The 26,335-nt window shown below is 43.4% G+C and overlaps 1 long non-coding RNA gene across 3 annotated transcripts in view; it reads left to right on the top strand.

The window, feature by feature from the left end:
* LOC108351748 (uncharacterized) overlaps window positions 1–24,829 on the top strand; it is a 59,216-nt gene extending 34,387 nt beyond the window's left edge. For 2 of the 3 annotated variants that reach the window (XR_010054220.1, XR_005488317.2), the window contains 3 exons: window positions 4,117–4,261; window positions 22,491–22,587; window positions 23,041–24,829. This is a non-coding gene — a long non-coding RNA (uncharacterized LOC108351748). Of the gene's footprint in view, window positions 1–4,116; window positions 4,262–4,954; window positions 7,374–22,490; window positions 22,588–23,040 lie in introns of those variants that run through there. The other variant, XR_005488315.2, reaches the window with a different exon arrangement.
* The last annotated feature ends 1,506 nt before the right edge of the window (window positions 24,830–26,335 follow it).

Genomic DNA, 26,335 nt, shown 5'->3' with positions numbered 1-26,335 from the left:
AACCCCACATGATCATTTCATTAGATGCCAAGAAAGCATTTGACAAAAATTCAATACCCCTTCATTTTAAAAGTCTTGAAAAGATCAGAAATTCAAGGTCCATACCTAAACTTAGTAAAAACAATATACAGCAAACCAGTAGCCAACATCAAACTACATGGAGAGAAACTTGAAGCATCCCACTAAAATCAGGGACTAGAAAAGGTTGCCTATTCTCTCCCTACCTATTCAATATTGTACTTGAAGTCCTAGCCAGAGCAATCAGACAACAAAAATAGGTCAAAGGGATACAAATTGGAAAGGAAGAAGTCAAAATATCATTCCTTGCAGATGATATGATAGTATACTTAAGTGATCCCAAAAATACCATCAGAGAACTCCTACGGCTGATAAACAACTTCAGCAAAGCAGCTGGATATAAAATTAACTCAAACAAATCAGTAGCCTTCCTCTACTCAAAAGATAAACAGGCTAAGAAAGAAATTAGGGAAATGACACCTTTCACAATAGCCACAAATAATATAAAATACCTCAGCGTGACTCTAACCAAGGAAGTGAAAGATCTGTATGACAAGAACTTCAAGTCTCTGAAGACAACAATTGAAGATCTCAGAAGATTGAAAGATCTTCCATGCTCATAGATTGGCAGGATTAATATAGTAAAAATGGCCATTTTGACAAAAATAATCTACAGATTCAATGCAATCCCCATCAAAATTCCAATTCAATTCTTCATAGAATTAGAAAGAGCAATTTGCAAATTCATTTGCAAAAGCAAAAAACACAGCATAACAAAAACTATCCTCAACAATAAAAGAACTTCTGGGCGAATCACCATCCCTGACTTCAAGCTGTATTACACAGCAATTGTGATTAAAAACAAAACAAAACAAAACAAAAAAACCCTGCCTGGTATAGGTGCAGAGACAGGTAGGTAGTTCAATGGAATAGAACTGAAGACCCAGAAATGAACCCACATATCTATGGTTGTCGCGCTCCCAACGTCTCGCCAGCAAGAACGATGCGCGGACACCAGGATCCTTCTGCAGCAAAGCGTTTATTACATCTTGAAGAGGAGAGAGCGAGCCCCAGAATGGCACTGCTTATATACACCCTAATGTGGCGTGTCCACGCCTGATTGGTTGCTTACCCATGATCTCATAGGCACGCCCCGAAGTGGGCAAAGACCTGGCACGAAGGCACTCTTGCACATGCGCACACAGTTAACTTCCTGAAAGGAAGTCAGCTGGCGCGGCGAAGGCTGGCGCCATTTTGTAATGGCGGAGGCTATCCTGGCCTTCCACGTGGGGCACAGTGGAAGCCAGCGCCATCTAGCGGTGGCGAATGTTATTGCGGCCCTCTACATATGGTCACTTGATCTTTGACAAAGGAGCTAAAACCAGCCAGTGCAAAAAAAGATAGCATTTTCAACAAATGGTGCTGGTTCAAATGGAGGTTAGCACATAGAAGAATGCAAATTCACCCATTCTTATCTCCTTGTACAAAGCTCAGTTCAAAGTGGAACAAGGACCTCCATATAAAACCACACACACTCAAATTAATAGAAAAGAAAGTGGGAAGAGTCTCAAACACATGTGTATAGGAAAAATTTCCTGAACAAAACACCAATAGCTTATGCTCTAAGATCAAGAATCGACAAATGGGATCTCATAAAATTGCAAAGCTTCTGTAAGGCAAAAGACACTGTCATTAGGACAAAAACAGTAACCAACAGATTGGGAGAAGATCTTTACAATCCTATATCCAATAGAGGGCTAATATCTAATATATACAAAGAACTCACAAAGTTAGACTCCTTAGAATCAAACAATCCTATTTAGAAAATGAGATACAGAGCTAAACAAAGAATTCACCTAAAGAAATATTCAACATCCTTAGTCATCAGCGAAATGCAAATCAAAACAACCCTGAGATACCAATTCACCCCAGTCAGAACGGCTAAGATAAAGGATTCAGGTGAGAGTAGATGCTGGTGAGGATGTGGAGAAAGAGGAACACTCCTCCATTGTTGGTGGGATTGTAAGCTGGTACAGCCACTCTGGAAATCAGTTTGGCAGTTCCTCAGAAAACTAGACATAGTACTACCTGAGGACCTAGCTATACCACTCCTGGGCATACACCCAAAAAATTCTCCAACATATAACAAGAACACATGCTCCACTATGTTCATAGCAGCCTTATTTATAATTGCCAGAAACTGGAAAGAACCTAGATGTCCTTCAACAAAGGAATAGATACAGAAAATGTGGTATGTTTACACAGTGGAATACTACTCAGCTATTAAAAACAATGACTACATGACAATCTTAGGCAAATGGATGGAACCAGAAAATATCATCCTGAGTGAGGTAACCCAGTCACAAAAGAACACGCATGGTATGCACTCACTGATAAGTGGATATTAGCCCAAAAGCTTGGAATACCTAAGAAAAAATTCACAGATCATATGAAGCTCAAGAAAAAGGAAGATCAAAGTGTGGATGCTTCGTTCCTTCTTAGAAGGGAGAACAAAATACTCACAGGAGGAAATACAGGGACAAAGAGTGGAGCAGGGACTGAAGAAAAGGTCATCCAGAGACTGCCCCACCTGGGGAACCATCCCATATGCACCAACCAAACCCAGTCACTATTGCTAATGCCAAGAAGTGCTTGCTGACAGGAGCCAGATATGTGTGCTCTCTGAGAGGCTCTGCCAGAGCCCTACTGATACAGATGAGGATACTTGCAGCTAACCATTGGACTGAGAACAGGGGAACCCATTGGAGGAGTTAGAGAAAATACTGAAGGAGCTGAAGGGTTTGTAATACCATAGGAAGAACAACAGTATTAACCAACCAGACCCCACCAGAGCTCCCAGGGACTAAACCACCAACCAATGAGTACACATGGAGGGACCCACGACTCCAGCTACATATGTAGCAGAGGATGGCAGTGTTCAGCATGAATAGGAGGAAAAGCCCTTGGTCTTATGAAGACTCATTTCCCCAATGTAGGGCAATGCCATGGCATTGAGGTTGGAGTGGGTGGGTGGAAGTGGGAGCATCCTCATAGAAGCAGGGGGAGTGGAGAGGGAGTATGGGAAAGAGATAATATTTGAGATGTAAATACATAAACTGTCCAAGAAAAATAAAATTAAAAAAAGAAAAGTTAAAAAAATAGAGCATATAACCTATAAACAGAAGGGTGAAACAACATATTCCAGAAGACAGCCAGGGGAGAGAACACGTGAGAAGGCCAGTGCATAATATATACCATGAAAACATCCTTACATAACCCAGTACTAAGTACAGTGAAGAGACGCAATGAAGTCTTTTTTAAAAGTAACAAAGTAAGAGCATACACAAATACATTTTATCCATGACCACAACAAATACACACCATTTTGTTTTCAAAATCTGAAAGGGGAAGCTGTCTACCAAAGTGCCTCCAGTCTTGCTGGGTGGCCTTGAAGTAGCTTCCGATTGGCACAAAGCTTGGTGGCTAACTCCTGTCACCAGGCTTGCTATCACCAAGGCTGCTGCTTAGCCGTGTCTGAGGCTTCAGCAGGTGGCAGAGCTAAGAAGCCTCTTGGAATGCAGGTGTCAGAGTCTAACAATGTAGAAGGAAATGATCCTCCCAGGGAGGCTCGGAAGGCTGAGGTTCCATTGGGCCATTCAGAGCCCAGCACAGCGAGTGTCCACAGCGGAGGGATGCCCAAGACCTTTCAAAGCTCAGGTTAAATCCGTCTCCAGCAGATCACAGAGAAACAAAAAGAGGGAAAAACCTTTTAAAAATGTGAGGGCTTAAATGGTGGCTGTCTGGAAAGGTGGGAAAAGAAGAGAAGAAAAAAAAAAAAACCAAAAACAAAAAAAAAAAACCAAACCAAAACAAACAAACAAACAAAAAAACAAAAAAACAAAACAAAACGAGGGGCGGGGAGGTTGGAGAGGAGAGGAGGAAGAGAAGGAGAGGGAGGGAATAGATTAATACTCTGACCCGGCCCTTTGTCAAGCACACTTCAGAGCTAAGTGAGATGTTGAGACTGAAAAGCAATGCTTACTTATCATGCTCTCCCTTCGGCTTCCTTAAGTTAACGTTTATCCTAATGTTCCTTAGAAAACAGAAGCCAAGTACCCAGCGGGAAGGAGAAGCGAGTCCGTTTCATTTTAATGACTCACACCACTTCCTAAAGATTTCTGCCAACAAATACGTCCCAGACTAGTCTGGAACACAGCGGCAAGCCGATGCTGCCACCCTCAGGGTAAATATGTTCCTATTCCGAGTTAGATAACAGATCTTTCCTTTCCCAGGGTTCGACCTTTGGGGATCCCAGTCTTCCATTTCTATAATGAAAGTTTAAGGTCCTAAATCACACATCAGACAGACATCGCAAACTGGGTTTTCCTGTTACTATTTTCGTTTACTCTAAGAAATGTAGCCAGGGGCCAGGACTCACTGCGACCCTGCTATATGAGTCTCCAGGAGTTTTTGGTGACTGTCCACTGCCGGGAGGGGGGGGAACGGGGGGGGGGTGGGAGCGGGGGGGGGGGAGCGGGGGAGGTGTCGGGATGGGGTGGGTGGTTACTCACTGTGACTAAGTCTTTCACTTGTAAGCTTAGAGATCTAAAAACCACAGGGGGTTTTGTTCAAACTCAGACTTCTTTACCACTAACTGGGAAGTTCTGCTGTGGCTTTGTACTCAGAGACATCAAGCCTCCAGTTTAAGAACAGTGTGTGTGTGTGTGTGTGTGTGTGTGTGTGTGTGTGTGTGTGTGTGTGTGTGTGTGATAAAGCTGGGCTTCGCTTTGTTTGGTCTGTTGTTGGTCAGTCTCCTCTATGTGCAGGAGGTGAGAATTATATGAGACGAGTTTAGGAATCACTGTCTTCTGAGCACACAGAAATGTTCATACCCCTGGAAGATGAACTCAATTCTATAGTTTCTTTCCTCCCCCAGATGTCAGACAATGGAGCTGGACTTTCCAACTGTCCAATAACATGGCCATCTCTTCTTCTTCCTCACCCAGAAGCTAATCAAGTCCTGCTGGGAGTTCGAGTCCCAGCAAAAGACTGACTGTTCTGACACTCAGAAAATTTCAGATTCCTCAGTTTATGTCAGGAACATGGACATGGGGATTAAATGTGTTCTTTGCTATGCTACAAGGTGTTTATTCAAGCTATATATTTAAAACAAGTTAAGTTGGTGGTTGCAAATATTGCCTTAATAAGTAGCAAACCCCTATAGAGGACATTTACCAAAATTAGAAGGTTTTTAAAATTCTCTATCACTGACCTGCCAATTTCACTTCAGGAATTTTTTTCTATATGACATTATCTATGTGTAAGGTCAGTCATCGGAATATCAAAGACTGAGAGAAATATTACACATCAATAGGAGACTGATTAGAAATGATAATATTTCCAGTTGGGCATAGTAATGCATGCCTTTAATCCCAGCACTCAAGAAGCAGAGGCAGGTGGATCTCTGAGAGTTCAAATCCTGCATGGCCTACACAGTGAGTTCTCTTAGAGTCAGAGCTATTTAGCAAGATCCTGTCTCAAAAAAGTGGGTAGTGGGGGTATAGAGAGATTGTTCAGCTGTTAAAGGCTAGAAACCCAAACCTCAGATAATTATAACAGTTCCATTGGAGGGAATAATATGCAGCTCTAAAAATAGATGACTATTTCTTGTAGGAAATTATCTAAACGCTGCACAGTGGGCCAGTGAGATGGTTCAGCAGCTAACGGTGCTTGATGGACAAGCCTGGTGACCTGTGCTCTGTTCCTGTAGGACAGAACTGACTTCATCCACAAAGTTGTTCTGACCTCCACATGGAAGCCATGGTGTGAAACGACTCCAGGATCCCAGCCGGAGCTTTCGATTTGAGGGCTTATGGGTAGCCAGCACTGTGCCCTCTTGAAGTCCCACAGTAACGGAGACATTGCACATCTGTGGCTGGAGACGAGGCTGGCTGGTGCAGTTCTCTGGAGCAGAGGGAAAGGGAGGACCCGGGGTGGCGTGAAACCCCGTAGTCGTTCCCACCATCTTAACTTCCTGATAAGGTGGCAGTGATTCTCAGGAAGAAGCCAACAATTTCTTCAGATCAGAGCTAAGTCTTTATTCCAGGAATGATTGCAGCAGTGAGCAGCAGGCAGTCAAGGCTGCGCCGGGTCCACTAGAGGGCAGTGTGCTCACGTTTCTGAGGAAAAATAGAACCCTTCACTCCATTGCTGCTTAAATAGGGTTGTTGATTGTTCATTCGTTTTGCTTATTTTTTTAAAATACATTTAAATTAAAAGGTACTCATTCCATCCGACCTTTTCTACCTTCAGATTCTTCCTTTACTCCTTCTCATGTACCTCTGCACTCTCAAATGAATATATGTATATAAATTTATATGTATATACAAATATATAATATAGACAAATAATGTAACATATACATAACATGTAAAATATGTTATATATTTTAATTATACATATATAATATAATGTTATATAATATAAATGTTAATATAATACACATAATAATGCAAACATATATATTACATATGTACAAATATATAAATACCCCATAACATTTTATACCTTCTCTACTAATATGCCTATTGATATTGCTGTTGTTCAGATCTTGTTTATGCAGCCATTTATAAAAGGGACTGTTTCATAGAAGACTTCCTGGTGTAATGGCTCTTACAATCTTTCTGTCCCCGTTTCCACTGTGTTCCCTGAGCCATACATGTAGGAACAGTGGTGCGGATGTACCCATTGGGGTTTGATTCCCCACAATCGGTTGACATTTTCTTTGTGTCCGGCTGTGTTTTTCTGGGATGGTCTCCATTTACTGTAAAAAGAAGCTTATTTAATAAGGGATGGTAGCTATACTTGTATGTGGGTATGAGAATACGTTCTAAAATGTGGTCAGTAATTAAGCTGGTCTAGCAAAGTTGTAGTAGTAGATTTTCTTCTAAGATCCATGACTTCTTAGCCCCAGCCATAGATTACTGCCAATGAGTCTACTTACTGCACCTTTAAGAACAGCTGGTGCGCTGGTCATTGTTGTGCCCAATAGGTGTGACAGCTGGGTAGTGGTACTAATGCCACCTTCTCTTGGCCACTTACACAGTACTTCCTGTTACCATGGAAGGAGATTTACCTTCCACCTCCAAGAGGTAGAATTTACCTAGGAATTCAGGTTAACACTTGACAAATGGGACTCTACTATGGCCCCAGAACTTGGCAGGCCCCCAGACCTTAGTACAACTGACTCCCTGATAGAAATACCATGCAGGCTGTAAAACTCAGTACATAGACAGTACCACCTGCCAAAAGTAAAACAAAGACCTAATCCATTAAAGTTCTTAGTTCTGGGAAAATCTTTAATGTACTAACCTCACTTTTTGTCTTCTGTTATTTCGCGTCTGGCTAACTGTCTTGTTAACTGGAGTGTTTCAACCTAGAATATGGTTTCTGTGCTTGAAAGCTCAACCTGAGAACAGCTTAGTGCAGCACTGGGATCCTGAACACCCAGTGTGGATGGCAGCTGACCAATAAAGACTTTCTATCAGCTTCCAGAGAGCAGCCTGCTCTGGTGAATATCTTACAACAGGGAATCCATAAAACTAAAGTCATCTGTGTAGCCAAGGAAACGACTGATTAAATGTTGTTTCTCACAGAGTTGGAGAGAATCTTTGCCAATTATATATCTGACAAAGGATTAATATCCAGACCCTAAGAACTCAAGAAACAAGGAGTCAAGAAAACACATGATCAGACTTAGGAACGAGCTAGGGAAATTAAACAGAGAGAGAGAGTTCTCAATTAAAAATTAAAGTAGGGTAAGAAACACCTCAAAATTTCCCATCACCCTTAGCTATTAGGGAAATGCAAGTTAAAACAGCTCTGAGATCTCGCCTCATCTTAGACTGGCTAAGACCAGCAAGACAACTGGCAGCAAAAGCTGCCAGTGTTGTGGGGAAAGAGGGACACTCATTCCTGTTGGTGGGGAAGCAAGCTGGTGCAGACACTCTGGAAATCAGTAGGGAGGGTCCTCAGAAAACTAAGGATAAATCTACCTGACAACCCAGCTATACCAGTCCGTAGCACTCCACGGGATGGCCAAAGGACTTGACCTCCTCCATCAGAACACACTGAAGCTTTGGCTCTTAAAATGAGTCTTCCTCACTGGAAAAATAAGTCTAAAAGTGTCACCGTCTTAAATGTCTCAGTCTTTGAAACTGGAACTTAGAAAACAGAAGTGTCAGTGAGATGATCCTACACTAGAAGTGTCTGATACGTCTGGTATGTATTGTTTTTCAAGGCAGGATTTCTCTATGTAGCCCTGGCTCTCCTGGAACTTACTCTGTAGACCAGGCTGGCCTTGAACTCACAGAGATCACCTGGCCCTGCCTCCTGAGTGCTGGGATTCATGGCACGCACCCTTAGCTGGCTAGTTCTGGTATTTTTTAAGTCAAGAAAGCATGCAGAAGGCATCTGAAGCCTGTTTTCCATTGTGAGTGCATTGACTGACTTTTTCAAGGTGACAGAACCAGCTCTTACTGGTTAGCTAGACTTCAGTCTGTGAGTCCTGGAGGTTTTTTGGAGACAGGTCGTGACTATGGTTACTGCACTCAAGCAAGTAGGAGGCTTAGCTCAAGCAGTTAATGCAATATTTTTTTTTTCAGAGTTTGTTTCTAGGAAGACCAAATTACTGAGAGCAGTAAAAGGAGAACTGCTTGTCCAAAGGCACAGTATACATGATAATTAACCAATCTACTCTTAGTGCTGTTAGCTCTAAGAGACCGCTTCATAAACCCAGGCAAATGGAACTGCAACCCACTTAAAGGTTATTAGGATGGGAGCTTCCTTGAGCCCGAAAACAAAAGCATCAAGATGTCTGTAATGAGGAGCACGGTGTTCTGTGGTCCGCAGCGGCACTGCCTTACAGACTATCAACAACAGTAAGCCCGTCGATAAATACAGGATTACATTTCTCCATACTTGGTTTGTCAGAGAAGAGCAAAAGCATTACTAACAGCACTCAGTGATTTCTCTTACACGGAAAAGGCACTGCTGACTTTAAGCACAGATTCATGTATGATCTGAGGGAGGTAGTCGAAGGGCTGTTCTGTTTGCTCATCACGGAGCTCTGCCACTCTTCCTACAGCCTCAGAGACACTGCTGAAGGCAAGCATCACGTTCTCCAGGATTTTCTTCTTTCTATGGTTCTGAGCCAGAGATGCTGGCAAGAATCGTGAATGGAGTCAGATGTGATGAAAAATGCTCAGAGAACTGTGGATACACCAGAGAGTCCCCGTAACTTGATCAAATCAAAGCAGCTATGGCTTTTGTGAAGATGACCGTGAACTTGTTTCTCAGACACACTAGTTCTCATTTCCTTCCTCCAGAAAGAATGCAATTGATCATCCCAGTGGCTCGCTGTGAATGTTAAAGGAGCTATTATTTGGATGCCATTGGCTGAGAGTTCATTGTAAAAAGCTACTCTGGCAGGTCCCTTATTTCAGAATGCCTCCAGGGTGTATCTTCATCCACCTGGACTTCCAACTTTGATTTTAATAGCAGATTGAGATACATAGCCACACAAAAGGTGAAAGGGGACAAAAATAGAGTGCCCTGCTAGGCAGACCAGAGAGACCTATTTAAACTAGCATTCTGAAGACTCAAAAATGAGCAGCAGGGACCCTTATAGTTTTGACCTCTTCCTTATGTAAAATGCTAAAACATTAAAACTAACCAAGCAAACAGAACCCCACTTCATCTAAGACTATTTAGTGGGCCAGTTCTTAAGAAGGTGTGGGGCTCAAACTTAGTACCTTCTTGGTCCTCCAAGATTCCAAGAATGTAAATAGCGCTGGTAGCATTCCTATCCCATATGTCCCCAGCTAAACAGAAATCCTCCTTGGAGAAAACAACCAGAACCCAGGCTTCAAATCATTCTCACAATCAATGTCTTCCCTGGAACGCAGTCATAACCAGAGGTAGACGCACCATGAAAATACCATCACCCTTGAGGACTGACTCATCATATTAAGAAATAGAGAGCACTGTTAACAAAGCCATTCTATCTGATAATAAAGCAGCCCCAGCTGGAGACTGGGGCACAGGGACCTTGGCTTGTCTCTTTAGGAAAGGAAAAAGGAAGGAGAGAGGGAGGGAGGGAGGGAGGGAGGGAGGGAGGGAGGGAGAGAGAGAGAGAGAGAGAGAGAGAGAGAGAGAGAAGAAGGAGGAGGAGAACGAGGAGGAGGAGAACGAGGAGGATGAGGACGAGGACGAGGACTAGGACGAGGACGAGGACGAGGACGAGGTGGAAGAAAGAGGAAATGAGAAAGACAGGGCAAGAAGAGAGCAGGCCGGCTTGCAAGAATGAATGACCTTGAGGATTAAGCAGATGGACAGATGCAGAAGAGAAGGAAGCTGAGTAGAGATATAGATCACGAAGAGTCTAGACTCTGACTCACCTCTCCCCACTGCCTCTGTAATAGGTCTGGTTCTCCTCACTGGTCTTCTTTGGTGAATCACATTATCCTTGCTATTAGAGCTAGAGTAGTGGTTCTCAACCTTCCTAATGCTGCAACCCTTTAATACAGTTCTTCAGGCTGCAGTAACCCCCGCCCCCCAGCCATAAGATTATTTTCATTGCTACTTCATAACTGTCATTTGCTGCTGTTATGAATCAGAAGGTAAATGTCTGATATGTAGAAGATCTGATATGAAAGCCCCAAAGGGGTCTCCACCCACAAGTTGAGAACCAGTGATCCAGAGGCCACTTGCCAGGCTGGTGTGAAGTCTTCTCTTCATGTGTACTTCTGAACAGGCAGCGGTAATATTGAAATGTTTTATTTTAAGTGAGTCTGATCGTGTTCAGCTTGAAATCTTCCACAGAACAGACTTAATAAGACTATATCCACCGACTCCTTTGCTTCAGGTATTGGGGACCCAAGTATAGGCCCACAGGAGGGAAGGGAGAAAAGAAGTTATTGTTCATATGGGAGAGGGGACATCCAGGCTGGCCTGGGGTCCCCGTTATCTCAAATCAGCCTTTTCTCCACGACGTTCTTCTGGTGTTCCTGTTGAGCGCACTGCAGCCCCCCTCGCTGCGCCTAGTAACCCTGTTGCTAAAGCCTGTGCTATCCCAACACCGCTCACCCAGTCCACACAGCAGTGTATAAGCCTCCCCGGAGTGATCCTAATTTGGGGTTGCCAATGGTTTCCCGGTAGAACCCTTGACTGAAACATTTCCCAGCCTCCCCAGGACCTGATGGAGACCGTTGGCAAGGTGGGACTCCCATTCTGTTGCTGTGGTGCTCTCTTGAAATGCCCAGTCCAACAGAGGTTACTAGAAATACCAGCAAAGGAAATACAAGAAGAAATTCCTGCTGCCACACAGCTTTCCTGGATCTGACAGAGATGGGGGGGGGGGGTCCTGCAGCCATACGGCAAATGTTGTCTGCGAGCTCCATTGCTCTTAGGGTCTTGGGTTAATTCTCCTGAAAACCATTTCTTATCTCTGGCTTTCTCACAGAGCTGCCTTCATGAATCAATGTTCCTTGAGACCCAGGAAGCAAGTCTCTGAGCCAAAGGGGACTGTGTCAGGTCTCTATGTTATAAATCACTGTTTCCACAACCTCAGTGTGCTCTGTCCTTATCTCTGTGGAAGCCTGCTGTCATAGTCACAGCTGATGCATGCATGACTCAAAGAAAATGTTACCTTTTACTTCAATGTCTGCTTTTGTTCTGGTAAAATCCCAAGCCATTCTTCTTTGCCGGATACTTTTCTTGACACCCACAGCTGCTGGAAGCCGAAATTGTCCAAATCGTGAGCAAGCCGAGGCTGTTCCCTCACTGGAACCAGGTCACAGGACAGCCAGAAGTGCCTCTCATCTATTTCCCCACTCCTGTCTGTAGGGCTCTTACCTAGCTGTCTGGCCAGAATAGAATCAGACACCACTCTACCTCAGACCCTCATTTGAGCCAAAGTGCCCAAGGCATACGATGCTCGTGAGTCAAGATGGCCTAGGTGCAGCCACGAAGGTGGCAACTGGAGCCAGAGCCTCTGACCTTGGCCTGCAGTGTTACACTAGAGGAAGGCCAAGCTGGGACGGAGAAGAGGGGACTGGGTTCACCTTCACCACCAGCACCAGCAGCAAAACCTACAGCCACCACCACCATTATGGCTTCTTCTGTCTCTCTGTCCTTTCCTGAGGAGGAGGCCAGAGAGGCAGTGGAAGATCCCAAGAGCGGAATGAAGGGTGGAGTGAAGCACTTTCAGGGCTGTAGCAGGGGGATACCTTGTAAAGCCCTAATGGGTTACCCAAGACAAACACTTCTGCAAAATTGTATTCAGTTTTATTTTCAAGTAATTTTCCTTGCAACAGCAGCAGTCGCCTACAAACTAGCCCAGGTGCAGAGGGTACAGGCAAAAGTTACACAGGTGGAAGGATGATTTTTTTAAAGAAAAGAAAACAATTTAACAATGTTAGGGAAAACTGTAGTTGCCTGTATCCTTCTCTGGAGTTTTTGTGTCTCCTGTGAAATCTCAAAATGGAGACTCCCAACAGCTTCTCTCAGATGCACTCTGGAGATTGTCTGGAGAGTTCTCAGGCACCAACCAGTCTGGGGAGAAAGCCCCAAATTGCTTTCTTAGATGTCCTCCACATGATCGGAAATGTAGTTAGGATGAAGAACTGCTGTATTAGCTTCCAGCTCCCCGCAAATTTGGTAGATTAGGAAGATGGAGAAGCCAGACTTGTTTTGGTTAGAATGCTGTGCTGACTGCCCTTAGAGAAATTTTGAAGGAGCTCTAGCCAGCTGGAGCATATTAAATATGGTTCTGAAGGTCTTGTCCTTCCCCCTCATTCTCTCTGCCTTGCTAAAAACTGCTAGACTACATTCCTAAAGCCAGCCACCGAGGTCTGTTCCCTTATTTGGTCACTTCCTCTTTTTGAGGCTAGCGGTCAAGGTTCAATTATCAAAGTACCGAAGTCCAGCAATCAAAGCCTTCTTTGCCCTCTTGGCACTAGGCACTGAGATACCTTGTTGGTGGCAGTGTTCTTATCTTGGTCAGGGGCAGAGAGATCCTTTGTTTATCCTGGCTTGATGCCTGACTCAATGGCTAAAGCTTATGCCTAGGACTTATACGAATCAAATCAAATCAAATCCAGGCGGCACAGCACGGGAGGAGAAAGAGGCCCAAGGACTGCCGTGCCATCTACAGTCCTGTCATCCTGAACTTGGCACAGGCAGGCACTAGACACCCACTTGCCACCACTGTTATAGCTGCTTGTACTGTCATGCTAATAAGGTATCCCAAGAACCTGTTTGCAGTGTGTCCCACATATAAAACTGAGGGACCCTGTCCCCCCCCCCCCTGTTGGTTTTGATTGGTAAATAAAGTTACTGGCTGCCAATGGCTAGGCAGGGAGACAGAGGTGGGACTTTTAGGATTCCCCCAGGCAAGGGACTGAGGAGGAGAAAGGAGGCATCTGTCAAGCTGTGAGGAGAACCAAGATGCCATAGCAGAGAGAAAGAGCATAGCCAACATGTAGGAGCTGGGGGAAAGCACAGCTGGAGAAGGCTGCACATCTGGGCCTAGGGCAGCAAAGATAGAATATAGGTTTTAGTAGTAGTAACCTGGGGATATTGGAGGGAGGTAGTTTCGCCACGTGGAGGCTAGGAAGTGGCCCAGCTATTGAGCTGTTTAAGGCATAGAGAAATATAAAGGCTGTGTGTATGTGCCTCTCATTCAGGAACCCAGATCATTGGGGGGGGGGTATCAAGCAGCCACAGGATAGATCTGAATAGCATTATCTGGGTCCTGCTACACCATGTAGCACAGATGGAAGATGGCACCCCAGGCCCTGCCAGCTACGTGGCCAGCCTGCAGTGGGAGGCTCCACAATGAACGAGAATGTGGTGGTTAGATGGGAGAGAGAGAGAGAGAAGTGGAGCAGTTTGAGCAGTATGGAGAGAGATGGAGCCGGAGAGTCCAGGGTGGAGAGCTGTAGCCTGCTGTGAGTGGCCTGCCCTGGCACCCGTGGTGACAGTGAGGTCCCACCTCAAGGGCCATGTCTAAGTCTGAGGCTAAACACCAACAGGTCCACGTCGACGTCATTAGAGAACATTGGGGCATCCCTGATCAGAGCAGCCACTGGGGACCATTTGGGTGTTCAGGTCTGTGCAGTCTTTGGAAAGTGAAGGGTAGAAAGAAATATTTTAAGAAGCAAAAGTTGTCAAAGGCACACATTTTTGCTTCCAATGGGGCACTCTTCATGCTGCTCACCCACCCTTGGGCTCCTAATAGCAGTGAGTGACTCACGGAGGGTAAGAGGTTTAAGTTCAACAGTTTAGAGCTGCAGTAAAGATGCCCGCTACGAAAAAGCTCCTTCTGGTCAAGAGAACAGAATCTCGGGCCTGGCGGAGACCTAAACAGTAGTTGGGTCAGGCAGTTACCCTGTGGCGAGAGACCACCCCTAGGAAGATAGGCTCACCTTAAGCCACTTTAAAGAGTAGGCATGATAATCGTTCCTTTAACGAGACACTGTAATTTTCTTTTCTATGATCCCTACCCCCAGCCCGGTCCCTAGGAGCCATCATGAGCTTTGGCAGAAGAGGTGCAACTTAGCCATTTTCTTCCTTTCTCCTCTCTCCTCTCTCCCCTCTCCTCCTCGCCCACCTCCCCTTCCCCTCTCCCCTCTCCCCTCTCCTCTCCCTTTCTCCCACCCCCCCCTGTCTCCCTCTCCCCCTCTCTCTGCCAGAACCTACCCTTCTTATTGCGGGTGTCTTCTCTTTCTCTAAAGCTTCTCTCCCTACCACGTGGCTGCTTTTTCATCACGTGTCTGATTTCCATGCCAGCTTACATTGAAATCCATTCTTAAGTTCTTTTATTAATAAGACTAAGATTCCTCAGAGGGATTCCCAACCCCTGTATCCAACCTTCTCTTCAGACTTTAACCTGCTTCTTCTCTCCATAACTTTCAGCGCTCCTAGTGGGGGAAAGGTCCTAGGAAATTGAAGCAGCCTGCTCCGCCCCCTAGTGGTGAACATCCTCAAAGACTACCTGGGAATTTCCCAACCTACCCTGCCATTTCACCTTTAGTTTGGTATCTTAAAAAACAGTTTGGATTCACACACGCGCACACGCACACGCGCACACACACGTACACGTACGCACACATACACGAGAATAGGCTTGTCGCCACTCTAATGGTGGCAAATTTTCTGGTAATGTTCACTTGACGTAAGTTTTTTCCCTGCCCTAGATTTCCCACCCATGGTACTAGCATACCTGGGAAAACTGGGGCTCTGTAAGTCTCCAGCGTTTGTAGTCCCTCGGGGCAAATATTCAAATAAAATTCTATAGCAATGATGTAACAGTAAAGTGGCCTGCTATGGTCCTCGAATTTAATCAAGCTTACTAAAGGAAAGTTCTTTTAGCTTCTGTTTCATTGCTGTTGATTGTGATGGTGGTGACACAGCATCTTAAACAATTATTTGATGGATGGTTCCTCTACCCTGCCGTCACACTAGAGCGCTGTTGCCAGGAAATGACTGCCAAACCCAACATCACTCACCCCGGCAGCTTTCTGGACTCTAGCACCTATCACCTATAATCTGCTGATAAGATAAAGAGACATTCTGATTTTTTTAAAGATAGGTGTTGGGGGGCAACGGGGGAGCAAATAGCTCAGCATCCACGAAGAGGTGAAGCCCTACTGCCCGGTAACAGTGCTATTCTTCGGTAAGGGCATTTTCCTTCGTGTTTGTTTTGTTGCGACTGTCTTCAAACTGCAGTCACATTTTGAGACCCAATAATATGGTTCCCAAAGTAATTTGTAGTTTCAGGGCCTTTTACGAAATGATGATATTTAAGATTATCTTGTAATTAGGGCAAAGGAAAAATAGTGCTCATTCTAAGAACTGAGGACGGGCTGTGAGTCTGGGTTCTAATTAGCTCAGCAGTTGATTCGCTGTTGTTACTGTTGCTTGGGTAAATGATCATGACAATCTATATCCCAAGCTTGCCTGATAAAATGTACGTCTGTTTACAGGATTCTGTTCGCCTCGCACACAGCTGGGAGAGTACGTGTTTTTCTCCCCCCAAAAATGTGTACAGCACCGCCCCTGGAATTATGCAAGTTTTCACAGATAAAAGCAACCAGCCAGGCATTTGAACAAGTACAGAACAAGTACAAATAGCAGCGAGGCTTAAGAGAGAAAGCGCTATTTTCAGTGCTAGGTAACAATGGACGCATTAAGAGCCCCGGTGGCGAGCTAGAGGCAGAATAGGCGGGACCAGACCTCTTGCTCCACATTGTGCCTTCTGTTTGTGGAGTTAAGGCTTTAACTGAAATGCTAATGGGGAAAGAAATCTGCTTGGGAACCTGCGGCTTTCTGCCTTGTCTCAGGCATCCAGAGATTAAAATGAGTTATGAATTCCCTTCCTGGTACAGCTGCAGAGCCGCAGAGCCCTATGAAAGGAGCCAAAAGAGGTTCGTTAACTGAGACGGAGGGGAGAAGGGAGGGAAGGAGAGAGGGAGAGGGAGATGGAGAGGGAGGGAGGGAGGGGGAGGGGGAGAGACGCAGAGAGGCAGAGACACAGAGAGACTGAGACAGAAAGACTGAGACAGACAAGAGAGACAGAGACAAAGAGAGAGAGAGACAGACAGGGAGAGAGAGGAGAGAGAGAGAAAGAGAGACAGTCAGAGATAGTCAGAGATAGAGAGACAGAGATAGAGAAGAAGGGGGAGAGAGAGAGAGAGAGAGAGAGAGAGAGAGAGAGAGAGAGAGGAAAGAGAGAGGAGAATGCATGTCCTTTGAAACCTCGAAGCCCACCCTCAGTGACATAATTCCTCCAGAAAATGCACACCTCTTAAACCTACTCAGGGTCACAAACTGGGTCCCAAGTGTTCAGAAGCCCAACACTATGGAGACATCTTATTTAAGCCACCACAGACTGGTAATTGCTATTCAGTGCTTCATGTAAGGTTGGGTACTCTTGGGCTCTCCTCATCCATGATGAAATGCAGATGAATGGATAGTGTTACACACACACACACACACACACACACACACACACACACACACACACCAGAATAAGATCCAGTCCTACAGAAAAAGGTAGTCACAGAATTTGCAGAAAAATGGATGGACTTCCGGTATTTAATAATAAGTGATATCATGTGATCTTTAAAAAATCCCACCATTCTCCCTCATATTCAGAATCCAGCCACTAATACATGTATGCACATGTGGGTACAGTGTGGCACATAGAAAAGAGAACAAGAAAGGCTAAAAGTTAGGGGATGAGGTAGGAGTGAATGCAGGCGACGGACGGGATTCCTGAAACAGGATATAGAACTAATTGTTTTTCTAACTATAATGCTGTCGTGGATTTTCATTCTGTGGAGGTGCAAAAGTGCAAAAATATATTCGATACTGAAAGTTTACATTGTAATGTGAGGTTCCACAGCTTCCGCTCTGAATGTGTGCGCTCTAGCTGAGTTGAAGGTCACTGAATTAGATAACATTTGTGTCTGGTTAATTTTGTCCTGTAACTACTTAATGTTAAAAAAAAAACACAGATGGACCCCACTGTGTGCAGACCTTGTGCAGGTGACCACAGTGGCAATGGAAGCACGGGTTCCACAGCTGTGCCAGTCAAGGAGACTTTTTTTTTTTACTGCACAGTTCTTCATCCCCTGGCCCTTACTCTTTCTGTCCCCATCTCATTATGGGGACATCTCATTCTGAGCCTGGGAGGGGCAATATAGTTGTGTCATCATTTACTCTCAGCACCTTGTCCTGTTAAGGGATTCTAAATTAATTGTGTGCTGCAACCAGTAAGAAGCTTCCCAGATGAAGGCTGAGGGTGGCAGTAATCTGTGAGTATTTAGAAGACCGTTTGACAGCATGACCATTTAGCAAAGCAGTAGTGACAGTTGTCCCTGAGTGCCTTTGACTTCTCTAGCCAGAGGCTTTTGACCAGGTCTACAGAAGCACATAAATTACCCTCTGTAGAGTGATCATCCAATTCAAGCAGAAGGGGGGCTGGTTACCCCCATAAGTCATGCCACTATTGTAGTAGAGGGGACATACTTCCTCACAGATCGTTATTGTAGCTTGCAGAATTCATAGCTCTGTGAGAACCAGTGTGAGTTCTCTCCTCCAGAGCCTCTCCAGCACCTCTAGCGCTATAAACGAGCTTCTACCTCAACTCTAGCTTGATTCTTGCATGCACTGTGGTCAGTGTGTGAGATGCCTTTAGCAGCAGGCTCTTACCACAAAGTTCTAGGGGACAATCAAGAACATAGTAATGGTTTGTATCATCTGCAGGATCTCTGAGTTCACCATGGTTAACAGCGTGTGGGGAAGTGGTCCACACCTGACCCTGGGATTTTTATTAAGAATCCATCGCCTCTGGGAGAAGCACTATTCATCTGTAGAAGGCACTTCCAATAAAAAGTTTTAGATTATATATTTTGATAAGCTTATGAAGGAGTAAGTTTCTCTGTGACTTCCCTATACCCCATCCCTTTCCCTCTCCTCCAAACCCTCCTTAGATTTTCCTACCTCCCAGCATCCCCCCCCACTGCACCTCCATGCCCAATGTGTTCTACTATCCCCTCTCCCTTTGGCTAATGACTCCTTTCTGTCTTTTGGGCCTTTGCAAGCACTCAGTGCTAAGCACACTATTCTAAAATTCATGGCTAGGATCCACATATAAGAGAGGACGTGTCATTTGTCTTGCTGGACATAGTTCCTTTACTATGTTTTTCAGATCGTTTCCTTTTCCTGAACTGTTCATGGTGTAATTCTTCTTTGCCACAGACCATAATCTTATTCTTTGTATATACCACCTTTTCATTATCCATCCATCGCTTGACACACATGTTGAGTTCTATTTCCTGTTTTGAATAGAGCCACAATGAGCTTAGAAGCAAAGGTATCTCTCTGTTGAAGGGTATTAAATCCTTTGGCTTTATGCCCAGGAACAGTATAGCTATGTCATATGGAAATTCTACTTTTAGCTTTTGCGAGAAACCCCCACACTCATTACCAATGGTGGCTGCAACACTTTGTACTCCCACCAAGAGTGGACAAATGTTTCCTTTCCCGACAACCCTACCATTTGTAGTCATTTGTTCCTGATAACACCCTTCCGACTGGAATGAGGTGAAATCTCAGTCTTAATCTGAATTTCCCCAATAGCTACAGATGTTGAACACACTTTAAAGAATTTATTAGTTGTTTGTATTCCTCCTCTTGAGAACTCCTGTTCAGTTCTGTCATCTGCTTCTCAGTTTGGTTGCTTGCACCCTTGATGTTCTGTTTTTTAAGCGCTTTGTGCATATTAAACTCTCAGTTTAATATATATTATATATAAAATATTATATGTCAAAGCTTTTCCCCCCATTCTGTAGGCTATCTTTTTATTGACTATCACTTTCCTTTACATCGCAGAAGCCACTTAGTTTCCTGGGATCCCACTTGCTAATTTGTTAGTCTTATAACCTGAGCAGCAGGAATCCCATTCAGAAAGTTTGTACCTATGCCCATATCTCATAGCATACTGTCTACATTCCTCTAAAGGTTTCAGAGTTTGGGGTCTAACATCAAGGTGTGTGATCCACTTGCAGTTGAGTTTTGTTCAAGATAGAGGTAAGATCAAGCTTCCTTCTTTCATTGGTAAATATCCAGTTTTTGCAACACAACTGTGACAAGGGATTTTTGAAGTCAGGCTTTGCTTCCCAATGGGATCCCATGAAGCTTGTTGTGGGGATGAAGATGAGTCTCAGAAGACCTTAGGATGGATTGACTTTCTCCTGGAGACCTTGACCCTGTTCTTTCTAAGAACCACTAATGGGGTGGGGTTTCACAAAGCAGCACTACAATCGTGGACAGAGGTTGCTAATGTGTCTGGCTTTGTGTGGAGCATTACTCACTGCGCAGACAGAAACCTTTTTACATTTGCAACGTTTCACGATTCCATACGTCAGAGTTGAAGAAGCTGTGCTCAGAGACAGATTTATCCAGGGTGACTGAGACCAGAGAGGAGGAACCTCTGGAGGAGACACAGCTTTCACAAAGCTGGTCATAGTGCAACTCTCCTGCCGTGGGTCATGTTGTGAACTGCACCAGACCACAGATTTTTTTTTCTTAAAGAGCAGTTTATCATTGTGAGAGGGGGTAACCAGGAGGGGAGCAGGGAGTGGGATGTAAAGTGATTAAGTAAAAAAAAAATTTAAAAATTAGGCATTTCACTTCCATTAGTGGTAATATTCACAATGTAATTACACACACGTGACTCAAATTGTAGAGTCAACAGATGTCTTTATTTACCTCCAGAACAATAGAAAAACTGTCATAACGCTCTAAGCCAACAATTACAGCTACTGTCGCATTCTAAATATTTCTCGTTCTACCACCATAAATTAGTCCTTGTTACTAGGTTATCTCACATAACCAATCCCGTTTATAATCACCTACATCATGCTTTTCTTCTCTATTTACTTTAGATTGTGTATGTATGTTTGTGTGCAAGTGCACATCTGCACATGTGGTCTGTGCTTTTACAGGCTAGAAGACAGCTCTCAGAAGTTTGCTTCCCCTGTGACCTTGTGGAATCCAGGAACTGAACTCATGTCTAATGACGTGAGTAGCGGTAGCCATCTTGCTGACTCTATCTGCTAAGTGCTTGCTTATTTCACATTTTTTTGAAGCTCTCCTTTGTCTCCTGAGCTAGTTTCATAGTCTAAATTGCAGCCATTCATAGAGCCTGATGCAGCACACTTCATTACTATTATTGGACAATAGCTTACATGAGCAGAAAACTTAGGTCAACTATCTTTTCTAAGTATCTTGAAAATATTGGCACACTGTCTTCTCATTCTCTATGTAGGACATTGTTGCTTGTTTTGGGTAATCTGGCTGTTGTTTCTTAAGAGTTTTGTTTTGTCTGGAGACACCTGTGTGCATATTCATTGAATAATCTGTAAGGACAAGACAGTACATACCGATACCACCAATCTCCAGTACCTGTAGAAATGTTATTGATGAGAATTAACAAGACAGTATATACGTCACCACAAGCCACTAGTCTCCATAGAAATGTTATTAATGAGAATTAACTAGGTAAGCCTCAGAAGAAAGAAGTTAAAGAACAATTTTAAACATGACCAATGAAATCAAGGATGAAGAGGACATGAGGTCAAGAAGCCATGAACAAGAACCAGAATGGAGGTCAAGAGAATGGGAACACACTCCTGATTGAAATCTGAGGACCACAAACCACAAAAGGCTGAATGAAATTAAGAAAAACAATTCAGGGTTTGAAAAATGAATTCAGCAAAGAGATATCAAGCTGAAATTCAACAAACCAATTAGAAAACTTGGGCAAAAGCCTAAACAATAAAATAGATCAAGTAGAAAATAGAATATCAGGACTTGAAAATAGCAGAAGTATGCCATTTGCTCAAAGAACATGACAAGACTTGAAGGAGACTATATACACATACACAACACACACACACACACACACACACACACACACACTAGGTCATGAACTTGAGAGGGAGTGGAAGGAGACGTAGGAGGAATTAGAGGGCGGAAGGATGGGTGGAAATGGTGGAAATACAGTGTATTGATGTATGCATTTCTCAAAAATTCATTTAAGATCTTGGACTTGTTTCCTGCACTGTGTATATACAGATTTGCCCTTATACTTATATTATTTAGTACTTTTTGACTTTCTGAATATGGTAAATCAAACATTTAAAAAAGTTTTTAGTCATAATATTTTCAAATATTGCCAAATCCTTATATTATCCGTCTGGAGCATCTATTAGACACCCTTCCCATCTCCTTATCTCTGTGAATAATCTTTTAGTTAGCTAATGTTCATCTCGTTCCTTCTTATGTATCTGTTGAGTGTCCATGAATGCATGTTTTATTTATCAGCATTGTATTGACTCATTTTCTGCAGTTTTATTTTTCCTAATTTTTACTGTTTTATGTGTTCATTTTAGAATAGTCAAGTAGATACCTGACTGAACTGAAATTCCTAGGTTCTCATTCATTCATACTGCCAATCTGATGTTTTTGTTTTGTGGTGTGTGGTGTGTGTGTGTGTGTGTGTGTGTGTGTGTGTGTGTGTGTGTGTGTGTGTGTTGAATGTTGCATAGACTTGGATTATAAGCCTGTGTCTAAGCCTCTGCCTGTGAGGCTCCTGTGAGTCCTGGATTAGGTTGTGCTCCTTTAGAAAAGATTAACGTTTGCCTTTGCCAAACAGCCCAAGGGTAAGAGTCCATTAGTTCATTAATATGTCAGTTATTCAGACTAAGTGTTTTGAGTTCTGGGAGATAAACCCCAAGTTCATGCCAAGGAACGTCACGATTATGGATTATGGTGGGAGATGTTTTCCTCCCTTAGAAGCCAAAAAGAGCTAAGCAGAGTGCCTGCTTCTTCTCTCTCAGTAGATGATTTCGTCAAGAATCTCTCGACCACAGAAAACAGCATTATTTAAGAGTTCCTTGCAGGACTATATTTTATGATACTTGCACATTAAGCTTAAAGGTATGTTTGGCCTAATTTATTCAGCATTTCTAGGTGTTTCAAAATGTGAAATAAAATTTTCTATATTGTTAGAGATGGATGTTCTATGTATGGCTTTAACACAAAAATCTCAAAATAGATTTTGTCTAGGTTAGAGAATTTTGTTATGTGGTACAGTGACCATATTAGCTAGTTAATGAGGCACAGAGAATTAGTCATGGCTAGCATACTACTAACTCACAGATCTTGGTAACCAGGAACTTGGGTGCTTCTAGCACATGGCCAATGCCACTAAGGAAAGAGATCATCAACAGAAAATGATACAAACTGAAGACACCTTGGAGAGTCATTCTTCATTCATTCATTCATTCATTCATTCATTCATTCATTCATTTCACTCGTCAATTATCTGATGTATGATTTTAGCATGGAAAATGCTGGGATTCAGTTTCTTCTCATAAATCTCACTTTCAGCAGCAGACAAGGAGGAGGAGGAGGAAGAGGAAGAGGAAGAAGAGGAAGAGGAAGAGAAGGAGGAGCAACAGGAGAAGGAGGAGGAGCAGCAGCAGGCAGAGGGTCTTAAAAGACAGAAACTATTGGATATTTTTATTTACATCTTAAATGTTATCCCCTTTCCCTCTTTCCCCTCTGGAAACCTCCTATCTCATCCCCCCTACCCCTGCTTCTGTGAAGGTGCTCTCCACCCACCCACCCACTCCCTCTAACCCCCACCCCCTCCCTGATATTCCCCTACACTGGGGCATCGAGCCTTGACAGGACACAAGGGTTTCTCCTCCCATTGATGCCCAACAATGCCATACTCTGCTACACATGCAGCTGGAGCCATGGGTCCCTCCCTATGTACTCTTGGGATGGTGGTTTAATCCCTGGGAGCTAATATTCAATAAGAGAAAAAAATTGAATTAGAAAAAAAGGAAGAAAGGAAGAAGGGTAGGTAGCATTCAGTAGACAAAGAAGAGACATTAAAGGTAGGATAAAGGAACAGAGAAAGGGGAAACAAGAAGACAGAGAGAAGGGATAAAAGGAGAGAGCTAAAATAGAATGAAGACAGGAGTGAGAAAAGAAGGTTGGAAGGAAAAGAAAATAAATTAGAGAGGAGAGTATTTCATGCATCATTAAAATTCTGTAATGTAGGTAGTGCAAAAGAACATATGGCTGAAATTGACGAGTAGCTGCCTGCTTTCGTTTAGAAATATTTAATTAATTACTTGAGACCTGGTCTCACTATGCAGCCCCGTCTGGACTGTAATCTATATTGTGGATAACTATGTAGATGCACCAGTCTGTACCACCATGTTTGGCTGTAAAATCTTTTAAATTAAAAACAAAAAATTAAAAAATAAATAGCCAGGAACTAACATTGCCTGAGGTGGCCCCACATGGGGCTTGAATCATCTCTTCCTCATTCTCTAATCTGCAACTCCCACAGCTACTAATCCTCTTGCCAACTGTCTTATTCAGCCCTGTGTTCAAGCAAGCTGCTGTCTACCACATCAAATACCTCCAAGGCCCACGCAAGCCACAGGAATGCCTAGAACACCTGCTTCTGGGGTATTTTGGACCTCTCACTCCAAATCCCCAGCCTCTGCAATTAGTGAGTCTATCTAGGAGTTCTCACATCTGTTGTTTTTATGCAACTCTGTCTGCACTCACTCAAATAACCACTAATCATGTTTGAGTATAATAATAATGTGCTCTTAAAGCTTTAGAAAACACACAGTTCCTGATATATGATAGACAATCTCTAGACTTAGTTGTAAAATCCTCATATACTTTTGCAATAGGCAAATTTCTATAGCTCCACTTCAAGTCAACAAGAAGTATATATACATGTAGATGTATATATTCATATGATAATCTTGAAACAGCAACAACTGCTTAGAATTTTATTGTCTCCCTGTCTCACGCCACTATTGATTCATCTCTGCCTGTCTTAATGGTTTGTAAATTATTGATTTGATTTTACTTTGCTTTTATAATTGTCTTTTTAGTAAGTAGCATTTCACCTTCCCTTGTAAGAAGTTTTAAAAGGTTGGGGGGTGACAGTTGTACACACTGGGAGAACGCCATCATGTAATGGAATCCACATTGGCCCAGGACTTGAAATTCTTGTCTACTCTTTCTTCCCCCACAGTAAGGCAAAAGCTGCTGGCGTGGCCCCACTTCTTTTAAAATGTATATTCACTGACCGAGGTTTATCACTGAGGTTCAATGGCAATATAAAAGAAATTCGAATGTTAAACTTAGATGTGTGATCTCATTTTCTTTGCCTGACTCCTTTGGAGCTCTTTCTAAAGCTATTCACATATCCTATTAATTCTCAAATGGAATACACTTCCGAGACATTAATCATATGAGATGGAGTTATTTTCATTAATCCTTTATATATAGCTGAAAATAGACTTGAGAGGCATGTGCTAAAAACATTAAGCTTAGATATGGAGAACATCCAGTGGGAGGGTGATCCGGGCATAGTTATACTTTCCAGGCTGCTGTCGTGACTCTGATGGCTCACTACAGCATTTCTTTGCAAAATTGGGATTTGTCAAGTGACTTTCTTGAGTGATGGCATCATGTCAGTCCTGATATCCATCTGTTTGTCAGGTCCAACTGTCCAGGACACACCAGAGACAAGCAAAATCCAGTCCAGAGTTGTGAAGTCTCTTGACAACCCTCATCGCATTGGTGACTTTCACCCATTCTTGCATCTCCACCTCTTGGCTTCTGTGCAGCATGTCCAGCTACAGACTGGATGCATACAAAACAGGACAAGAAAATGAACAGTTGTCACGTCTGCCTGCCTTCTAGTCATCCTTTGAAAAGCTAAGCTTTGGGAGGAAAGAAAAGCTTAAACAGAAAAACTGCACTTAGAAGCAGAATAATGGCCAGAAACGTAAGGCTTTCCTGACTTCATGAAGTTTTAACTCATCTGTTCATGGATGTCGGCAGCCGTTGTCATGTTGCTGTTTGGTTGAGCAAAATTTTAGAAGCAGTGCTCATGTCTGTCTGGGCAGAGCAGGATGTGACGTAATCCTAGGTCGGTAAAAGCACCATCATGCTTACAAGTTTCGTCCCTTAGGGAAGCGTTTTTGATCTTTAATGAAGGGAGGCTATTACAGAAGTAAGGAGTTTTATAAACTACTAATGGCTAACGTTTGCTGTGTAATGAGTGGTATAGCAAGAACTTCCTCATCATCTTTTCTTCCATTTGGTCTTTAAAACCACCCAGTAAGCCAGGCCTCTCCACCAGCCCTTTCTACAGTTAAGGATCCAGAAGGGAGAGTAGCTAACTGTCTTCCCCAAAGTCAGGAGGTGAGGAGGGGATTTTGAACCTGGGTAGTCTCACCATAGACTCAGAGTAATTTAGCATCAATAAATCAAACATTGCTCATTCCTTGTGGGCAGAACGACCTCCTGGTATGTGCCTTGGACTCAAATTTTAATAATGAACTAAGTTAAGAGGCTTGGAGGAAACACAATGAAAAGTTCAAGATTCTTTAATGGCCATTTATTTTGTGAGTCAAGATAGTTTTCTAACTTAATTACACACCACTTACTATCCTCCTACCTGGACCTTGGCCTCTGTGATGTATGTAGAAGCCTTGGCCATGACAGCTCTGTGTCTTGGTTTACTGATACAGGAACTCTTTCTTCACCCTTCCCCCATACCAATCAATTTTCCCCAAGTGAATCCTAGCCGCTCTCCATGCAGCTGTCCTTGAGCGCTCAGTGTTCTTTCCCTGTTTAT

The sequence above is a fragment of the Rattus norvegicus genome, chromosome 8 (assembly GCF_036323735.1).
Source record: "Rattus norvegicus strain BN/NHsdMcwi chromosome 8, GRCr8, whole genome shotgun sequence".
Classification (NCBI taxonomy): domain Eukaryota; kingdom Metazoa; phylum Chordata; class Mammalia; order Rodentia; family Muridae; genus Rattus; species Rattus norvegicus.
Note: the sequence above shows the minus strand (reverse complement) of the source record. Positions and strands in the feature narration are given on the sequence as shown.